The following is a 10,580-nucleotide window of genomic DNA, read 5'->3' on the forward strand; positions in this document are numbered from 1 at the left end:
ATTCATTTATAGTAGTATATTGGGGAGTCAGAGGGGGGTCACTTCCCAGCAAGGCTATCACAGTCCCGGAGCGAATAGCAAGCAGCCTTGCCGACATGCTAAATGACCCAAGCTTGTTCCAAAGTCGGGGAGCATACAGTCGCGGCCTTGCCAACTTACTGAACTGACCAGAAGTGATGCTCAAAGGTCAAGGGGCTCAGATGGGTCCTGGAGCCCCACCGGGTTGGACTCCTTCACCATGTAAATTTTTACAACATTTGGCTCAGGGATCCACAAAATCGGAATTAAGTGGGCCAAGCTAACTTCAGATTACCTCAAGGAAGTGGATGTTTTTGTTTCCATGGGAAACCACAAGAAAACCTATGGAGGCTACCAGGGTAGAGTGCTTCTGAAAGGAGGCAGTGATAATGATGCTTCTCTGGTAATCACAGACCTTACCCGGGAGGACTATGGGAAATACAAGCATGCAGTGACTGAAGGATTAGAAGATGACACTGCTGTGGTAGAATTTAGGCTTACAAGGTGTATTTCCTTACTTTCCACAGCTGGGGAGGTACAATCTCAATTTCCACAAGGCACAGCAGGTTTGTCTGGACCAGGAAGCTGTGATTGTCTCCTTTAATCAGCTGTATGAGGTCTGGTGGGCAGGCTTGACTGGTGCAGTGCAGGCTGGCTCAGCGATGGGTCTGTGCAATACTCAATTAAAAAGCCAAGAGAGCCCTGTGGGGGCAGAAATACAGTGCCCGGTGTCAGGAACTATGAGTTTTGGTATAAAGATAAAAGCAGATATGATGTTTTCTGTTTTACATACAACCTCAATGGTTGTTTTTACTAAGTGATCTACCCCACCAAGCTGACTGTGATGAAGCTGTGCAAGCTTGTCTCAACGATGGTGCTCAGATTGTGAAAGTGGGCCAGATCTTTACAGTCTGAAAGCTTCTGGGATATGACTGCTGTGTTGTGGACTGGTTGGCAGATGGCAGCGTCTTCTACCCGAACTCTAGGCCCCAGAGGCGCTGCAGTCCTACTGAGGCTGCGGTGTGCTTCATGGGTTTCCCAGATAAAAAGCATAAGCTGTATGGTGTCTACTGCTTCAGAGCATACAACTGAGCAGCCCCCAGAGCACGTCCATTTTAAAGTCATCGGGAACATGTGAAAGGTTTTTTTTTTTTTTCAATATGAACTCATGCAAGTTACCAAAACTGTGATAACCCTTTTTTTACTTACTGTAAAGAGTCATTTTCATAAAAACCAATTCATTGATTTGTTTTTGTAAAGCTATCATTCAACATATATTATAAATTAATATAATTTTAAGGGAAGCTCTAATAAGGAGGCTTTAGAGACAAACTGTTTAAACTCCATCATCCTTACGAAGTATCCTTACATGAAAGTAAAGCTACTCAGAGCAGCAACTTCCACAAGCACAAATTTTACACATTTGTACAATTTTGAAATGTGCTACAACATATTAGAGCACCAGATTTGAAATACTGTCTTCTTTACCTAAACTGAGATTCTGAGAGGTTTCACGAAGAAACAATTTACATTTTTCTAAAAGTTCATATTTCAAGATGCCAATAGACAGAATATTTTATTCTTTAAATTCTTGCCTTTTTGAGCAGGAAAAAAAAATTCATATGAACTCCAATGCATAGTAACAAGCACAGTTAAAACCCCTTAATAATCCCATTTATATGAAGTATGAGATTTAAATAAGCAGATAATATTTAACCAATGAGACTCATTTCTTATTCTAGTTGAAATTAAACATGTCTGAGAAGAATTGTATCATACTTTAAGTAGCTTTACTTGGTTATATTTAAGTTGTAAGGGTCATTTGCTAAGCAGCATTTAGCATCTACTCAGGGCAGTTATATAGATAAACTGCTGGACAGAAAAATTGTAAAATTTAGCAGCTTGATTTTATGTAGCCTGTGAAATATTATTATCCTATAAAAATAACTTTAAACTATTCCTTATTTATGTTACATAAAAATGTAGAATCATAAAGGGAATGAATAACTGTACATTTGCCTGACCAAGAAACAAAGATCTAACTTTCCAAAATTCTTGTTATTCCTATTTGTATATAAACTAAAAAGCCCGATTGGTGCCTGTGTTTGGGGAGGGGGAGTCAACAATGGGTTCTAAAATTTCCCTCAAATAGAGAATGTCAATAATGTTATTATCTTGCTGGTCAGTAATCAGTATAAGTTAAATACTGAAGCTGTCATCAAAGAGTTTACACTAAATCTTCAGGACTTTAAATGAAAGATTAACTCCAGATTCAGAAAAACAATTTTCCATATTAGCAGCTCTAATCTCAGCTAAAACTCTTGTTTACCTACATTTTTATGACTGTTGAGACCCCACTGGGACCATATTTATATCCAAATTGCATTTTGTGGTTTTCCATTGTTTCCCAAATGAGTTCTAATAAATGGAATTCGGTATAAGAATCCAAGTATGACATAGCTGGTATGTTTTCATGAATGTTTTTATGTAGATTTTCCTCTCATGAACATGAGTAAATAAATCTGTTTCCTGAATTGACTGTGGTAGCCTTTAAAGCTCAGCAATAATTCTAAGAAATTTATGCCATAAATGTACAGTTATGTGTGTGGAAGACCAGAACAATTGGAAGTCCATGAAACCATAACTACATTCATATATTATCTAGACAAAATATTGTAAATAACAGTAGGTTTTTTCCTTTCATCAAAAGCGTATCTGGACATTTTCAGATGCTTTAATAGTAAAACAGGATGATGTATGCATGCGCAATTTTAAGCTAGGTTGGATATGCAAATTGTACAAAACTATTACATAAATCCAAAGAGATTGTCAGGCTTAACTCAAATACTGGCAGTATAAATACAATTGGCATTTCTAAATTAAAGATACATGAATGGTTTAGGATAGGATGAATATATTACTTCAAATAGGAAATACCTGCAAAATAAGAACTCTAACACCTCAAATACGGAGGAAGTTCATACTCGAACAATTATAATCTATGTTGTAAGAATTCTGCTGGAATTGTAAGTGGGAACAAATTTCTATTGAAGCGGGCATATAACTTTCAGCCATTATTGAAAGAACTCTACATTTATAATGTTAAGTGTACTAGCATTCCTTAACTTTTGGCCTCTTACTAGTATAGGAACTGGTGCCAATCAAATTCTCTGGAATCAAAATGACTGTTTGCTGATTAAAATCTATGTCAATTGCAAAAAAGAATACACAGAAATATTCTTAAATATAGATAACGAGTATTACTAACTAAATATCCCTATAGATTCACATTTATTCTTTCTCAATATGTTGTTAATATTGTTATAAATTAAATAAAATCTTTCTTCTTCATAAAAATTGTTTTGCTAAACAGCATGTGTGCTTTCTGGCAGAGAGACGGGGCAGGAAGAAGAGCGAGAAAGCACTGCCTGGGTATTATGGCCTCACCATTCTCTTCTTCTCCATTCTCTCCTTCGGATTTTGGCACACATGCACATGCACTGGTGTGTTTTCAAGCCACCCAGTCTGGGACTCGAACCTCAGTTAGCCATGAAGGATCCAACTGCCTTAAACCTATACCATCGGGTAGACAAAAATCTTGCAATGGTAAAAGAATCACAACAATGTTTCTTATAGCCAAAGTAGTAAACAGAATTTATAAGTACACTCAAAGCTATTGTGTAACAATGATTTCTTTAAATCTCTACAACTTCAAAATTTCCATCATCATTTGGAGTCCCTCTATCATTATAAGGCTTACTCTGTCTTCCGTTCATAGTTTCTCCACATTAATTTTCTTCAGTTATTTTCTCATTTTGACATTTTTGCCATAGGGCAGGCACCGCCACGCCCACATTTTGACATCTTCAACCCTCTTTTCTTTTTAATCAAAACGTATTTCCCTCAGCTTAAGAAATGTTGAAGTTGGGTTCGGAGGGTGGAGTGATGGTTAAGGCACTGGACTCCCACATGGCTGACCACAGTTTGAGTCCCAAACCTGGTGGCTTGCTGTCTCACTTTCTGTTTCTGTCTCTCTCTGGTTAAATAAAATAATAATAATAATAAAATTAAATACATGAATAAATCTCTTTAAAAAGAAATTAATTTAGTAACATCTCACTTTAAAAAAAAAATCTTCCATTGATTCTATCTCCTACAGTTAAGGCTTTTTCTTTCCTTTGTACAAAATGTTCTTAGAAAAGGTGGTATACTTGGCAATGACATATTAAGTTATTACAATTTCATACCCAACACGTGCAAGCTATTGAAATTCCAAAGATATAACTTCTTTATCATCAAAAACCTTTTAATATACTGTACTTTTGTTTCAGTGCTAAGGTTTCTTGATCCTTTACAAAAATTCTTCATTTTTTAATCAGTTTTTTAACTTAATAATAATATTTATATGTCTATGTTTACTTCTACCTCTCAGAATCTTTTGTTGTTGTTTTTATCCTCATCGCTTCCACTGCTTTCTACCCATATCATGAGACTTTGTCTGTACTGATCCTTATATTTTCTGGAGAGATCTTGGCTTCAAATATGACCTCAAGGAAATAAGTACTGGATTTACACCTCTAGCCCAGAACACTATTTCTGAATTTTAGTTATTAATTTTCAATGTCTAAATGATATCTCTCCATCAATACCTTATCTAAAATAACTATGATCAAACTTATCTTTCTGCCAAAACTATTTAAATGTTGCCAATTTCATTACATAGTTATTTTTGCTCCAGACTTACAAGATTTCCTATGATATTTCCATTGGAAATGAGAACAATTGAATACTAAATGCTTGAGATAAAAATTCCCACATTACGGGGGACCCGCAATTGGTGTAATGGCTATGTCACTGGACTCCCACGTAGTCAACTGTGGTTCAAGTGCCAGACCCGTTGGCTCAAACTTATGCGAGGCATTTGTGTGTGTGTGCCTAAGATTCTGAGAGGAGAATGGAGGAGAAGGGATTGCAGCAAGACCATACTCCCTGGGGGGTGATTTCTCACTTTCTGTCTCTCTGTCTCTGTCCTTCTTACTGGCCAGCGCATGCACCCTATGGCCTAAACCTATCTCAAAAAAAAAAAAAATTCCCCCATTAAAATATCAATTTTGGGGGAACCAGTAGTTAGCGTACTGGCTATGTCGCCGGACTCCCACGTAGTCGACCGCAGTTCGCATCCTGGACCCGGTGGCTTAAAACCCATGCTGGGCGCATGTGCGTGCGAGCCCAGGATCCCGAGAGGAGAATGGAGGAGAAGGGATTGCAGCGTGACCATCCCCCTGGGGGGGTGATTTCTCTCTTTCTGTCTCTATGTCTCTCTCTGTCTGTCTGGAGAGTGCACGCGCCCTATAGCGATAAACCTCTCCAAAAAAAGAAGAAAGAAAATATATATATATATCAATTTTGGGAGAACCAGCAGATGACATAATGGTTATGTCACTGTACTCCTATGTAGTCAACAACAGTTTGAGTCCTGGACCAGGGGGCTTAAAAGTCATGCTGGGCCAATGTGGGCCCAAAATCTTGAGAATAGACTGGAGGAGAAAAGACTGTGGCATGAACATCTCTCCTAGGGTGTGATTTCTTGCTGTCTCGCTGTCTCTCTCTGTCTCTGTCTCTCTGTCTCTTTGGTGAATGCACATGCCCTATAGTAAAAAATTCTCTAAAAAAAATCAATTTTGCACTGCATTATCAATTTGTTTTCTAGTATGTAACATAAAGTCTTAACTACCTTCCAATGACATATATCCCTTCCCTTTCTTCTTTATTATAGAATATTGGTTTAAGAAGTAGTTGTGTCCACTCTTAAATACTCTGCATAGCAAATTTCCTTGTATATAATGGTAGTCATATGAGCCAGTTCTAGTGGTGGAATTCTATCAAGTGAGACATTTGCAAAACTTTCTTTTTTCCTAATGCAAAATAGGAAAACAACTGTAGTTGGCATGTACTTTTTGTTTCCATCATTTCTGGTCTTCATGCCCTGAGGACATATTACCCTAACACATGGATATGAACAAGCTCATTGGCTATGGGGGAACAGGTCCATTTGCTAGAGAGGGCACAGCAGGAAGTTAGAATAAACCGTTGGTCGTTCATGGTTTACTTGAGCAACCACACAGAAGGAATGCTTGACTGTGAACATTTTTGGTATGTGATGAAAATAAAAACTGTGTTTAGTCAGGCTTCTATTACATTTAGGCAAAATACAATCTCAGTTGTTCTCACTGGCTTCTTGTTCAGCTCACTCCCACTTTTAATATAGAATGAGAAAAACACAATTCTATATTCCTTTTTATTCTATACTTTTAGATAATTAAGTTCTTCAAATTTCTGAAGTTCCTTTGATTACATATTAAAGTTTTTCATTTTTTAAGAGATATTTGCTATAGGGCATGTGTGCTTGCTGGGGGCCAATTCTGGGAGAGAGTTTCTTAAAATTTAGTAATAGTAGCAGCATCAGATTTTGTCCTGGGCAGTAGGAGAATGGATGCACTTTAGATAGTTCATTATCCCTCTGTGGGTGGTAGTGTGTGTTTGTGTGACAAGCACAAAGCGAAAAGATATTCCTGAAGTTTAACCTTTATAGTTAGGCTATAGTCTCATTAGGGTTTGGGCCCTGTTAAAGATGTCAATGGAACATTCTATAGTTAGTACTTCAGTTAATTTATAAAGAGACAAAATCTTATGGGTTGGGATGCTCGAAGAACCAGATGTATTCATAGTTAAATAGAAAAAAACCCTGGAGCTTGGCCTCCATTTTTCAGAGTGCCTACATGGTTTTGTTTTGAAGTTCATTGGCCCTTGAGCCTAAACCTGTGTGAAACTCACATCAAGCACATGTGTGTGCATGCCCAAAATCCTGAGAGGAGAACTGAGGACAAGAGACTGTGGTGTGGTCATCTCCTCTGGGGGGGTGATTTCTCACTTTCTGTCTCTCTTGTCTCTCAAGTGAGCACACACACCCTATAGCAAAAATCTCTTTTTAAAAAAATAGCAAAATTAAGTTCTATCTTGGATTGGAGTGAGCTCTTTTAGTATTGTTTAAAGCTTAATGCTCAAAAAATCAGGTATTGCATGGGTTATCCCACCCTGAGGAATGGGTATTGTCCAATGTCAATACAAGGCATAACTCATGCTCTCCCTTATTCACATTTAGAATCTCAGGTTTGTTGCTTGGAACTTTAAGAGGAGCTTGTGCACCTCCCAACTCCATCCAGACACCCATTCAAGGGAAGGGCCTTTTTGGACAGCAGGCTACCTGCTACTGAATGGCTTAATGGTGGGACTTGTGGATGATACCCTCCCCAACTCATCTTTGGACACTAAGGACTTCACCGTTTTGTATAAATGAGCTGCTCTATCTCTTATTTGTTACTGAGTTGAAGCTTGGCAGCTCAGTTTCAGTTGCATCTGTTCTCTAGAAAACTGTAGGACTTTGGATCACTCAGAAAAAGTGACAAAAGTGCAACATGCTGGCGAGCAATGGTGAGGCAGAAACAGAAGAGAGATCGCCAATTGCTTACACCTGCACAACTTTGAACAATCAGAGATACCTTGAATACTTTAGGGAGGAACATATAGACCAGTAGATAACTAAAAATCATCACAGAGGCAGAAGAAATATGGGCAACCAACAAAATATCTCTACCCCAAGGGAAACCAAATTCCTCATCACCCACAGATAACACAATGGAACTCATGGGAATGTCAGATAAATGATTCAGAATTTGTAGAGTGACTAAACTAAATGAGATGCAAGAGAAAAGAGACAACAAAGTCCAGGAGATGAGGAAGTCTTTTCACAATTTGAAAGAAGAAATAAACACCATAAACAACCAAACAGAATTGTTAGAGCTGAAGATTGATACAGGAAATAAAAACATGACTCAAAACTATTAAAAATAGACTAGATCATATGGAAGATTGAATCTCAAATGTAGAAGACAAAACCTCTGACCTAGAAAAAAATTATCAAAAAGACTGAGAAAACAACCAAGAAATATGAGGATAATATATGAGAAATACCAAGCACCAAATCATCTGAATAAGTGGAATCCCCAAATAGGAGGAAGATATTAACAGCATTGATAATGTATTCTATGAAATCCTGGAAGAAAACTTTCCAAACCTAGAAAGGCATCCAACTATCCAGACCCAAGAAATACATAGGACCCCAAATAAAATCAACCCAGGAAGATTCTCTCCAAGCCACATCATACCAGATTGGCCAAAACCACAGACAAAGGCAAGATATTAAAATGTGCAAGAGGAAAACGTCAGATTACTTGCAAAGCTTATCCCATCAGGCTAACCTTGGACCTCTCATCATAAACAATGTAGGCAAGGAGAGGATGGGGAAATAGAGTCAAACTATTAAATGAAAAACAATTTCAACGAAGAATACTAACTCAGCAAAATTATTATTCACACAAGAAAAAAAGATAAAAAACATTCTTAAATTAAAAAAAAATCTGAAAGAATTTATCAACTCCAGACAAGTTCTTCAAGAAATTCTGAAGGGAGTATTATAGTAAGAAAACTAAAAAGTCAGAGAAATGGTCATGAGAGAACAAAAAACAACAGGGAAAATGGCTCACTTAATGATAGGAACTTGTCTGGAAATATTGTAAAATAACATTGAATGTTAATTAATTTAATTCACCAATCAAGAGACACAGACTGGCTGAATGGATAAGAAAACAGAAACCCTCTATCTGATGTCTACGAGAAATGCACTATACAGATAAAGACACACATAGACCAAAAGTGAAGGGCTGGAAAAAGCTATTCCAATTAAATGGAAATCGAAACAGGTCTGTAGTTGCCATACTTATTTCAGACAAAATAGACTTTAAGACAAAAACTGTAAGAACAGACAAAGAAAGTCACTACATAGTTCAAAAAGGGCTAATTCATCAAGAAGACATAATACTTATAAATATCCACACATTCAACCTAGAAGCACCTAAATACGTGAAGGAAAAACTGTTGGAGCTAAATGGAGAGATAAGTGGCAACACTGTAATTGTTGGAGAATTCAACATCCAGTTATCTCCTTTAGACATATCTTCTAAACAAAAACTAAGCAAACAGACACAGGACCTAAATGATACTATAAATAAAATGGGCTTGACATATACCTATAGAACTTTCCACCCAAAGAACACAAAATATAAATTTTTCCTACCCTTGCATGGAACCTTTTCAAATATTGACCATGTGATAGGGCACAAATCAAACCTTTACAAGTTCAATGGCATAGAAACTATATTTAACATCTTCTCTGACCATGATGGAATTAAATTACATATTAATCTCAGGAAAAATCCTTGAAAATACCCAAACACATGGAAACAAAACAATCTACTAGTGAATGACTTTTGAACTACTGAAGAAAGTAAGTCTGAAATCAAAAAATTATGGAAATAAGTGATAATAAGTACATGAATTTAAATAATCCATTGGACATGGCAAAAGCAGTCATAAGAGGGAAATTCATACCAATTAATGTGTAGAGGATGAAGAGTAAAAGGTGGCAAATAGACAAATTAAAATCATGCCTCAGGGAATTGGAAAAACAACAAGAAAAACAAAACCAAAAACAATATGCAGGTGAAAAGTTATCATAAAGATTCCAGCAGAAATAAATGAAATAGAAAATAAATGAACTGCATAGCAAAGAAATGAAAGCAAAAAACTGGTTTTCTGAAAAGATTAATAAGATCTACACACCATTAGCTAGACTGAAAAAGGAGGAGAAATAAAGAAATCAGATAAAGCTAATACATAATGAAACAGGCAACATTACAACAGACACAATAGAAATACAAAACATCATTAGAGGATACTATGAGTGACTATATGCCAAGAAACAAGAGAACATGGAGGAGATGGACAAATTCCTGGATGCACATAATCTACCAAGATTGAATGAGAAGGACACAGAAAACCTGAGTAGAACCATAATGAGAAGTGAAATTGACTCAGTAATAAATAATCTCCTGACAAATAAAAGTCCAAACCTGATGACTTCACTTCTAAATTCTATAAAACTTTTAAGGAAGAGTTAACCCACATTCTACTCACGTAAAACCATAAATGTAATAGACTACATTAACAAGAAAAAAGATAAAAACCATATGGTCATATCGATTGATGCAGAAAAAGCATTTGATAAGATACAATATCCCTTTATGATCAAGACACTCAGCAAAATTGGCATACAAGGGTCATTTCTCAACACAATAAAAGCTATCTATGAAAAACCCATCGCAAATATCATCCTGAATGGAGAAAAGCTGAAAGCTTTCCCACTAAAAACGGGTACAAGACAAGGATACCCAGTTTCTCCACTCTTTTTAAATATAGTACTGGAAGTCCTCACCAATGCAATCTGAAAAGAAAAATTTAAAGGCATCCAAATAGGAAAAGAAGAGGTGAAATTCTATTATTAAATTATTATTATTATTATTATTATTATTATTATTATTATTATTAAATTCCCTCGTTATCACGAGGTCTGTGATTACCAGAGGAGCATCGTTATCACTGCCTCC

The 10,580-nt window shown here is 36.5% G+C and overlaps 1 pseudogene; it reads left to right on the forward strand.

The window, feature by feature from the left end:
* LOC102497612 (hyaluronan and proteoglycan link protein 1-like) overlaps positions 1 to 1,110 on the forward strand; it is a 2,981-nt pseudogene extending 1,871 nt beyond the window's left edge.
* Positions 1,111 to 10,580: the final 9,470 nt, after the last annotated feature.

Source organism: Tupaia chinensis, unplaced genomic scaffold (assembly GCF_000334495.1).
Source record: "Tupaia chinensis unplaced genomic scaffold, TupChi_1.0 Scaffold000651_1, whole genome shotgun sequence".
Classification (NCBI taxonomy): Eukaryota; Metazoa; Chordata; class Mammalia; order Scandentia; family Tupaiidae; genus Tupaia; species Tupaia belangeri.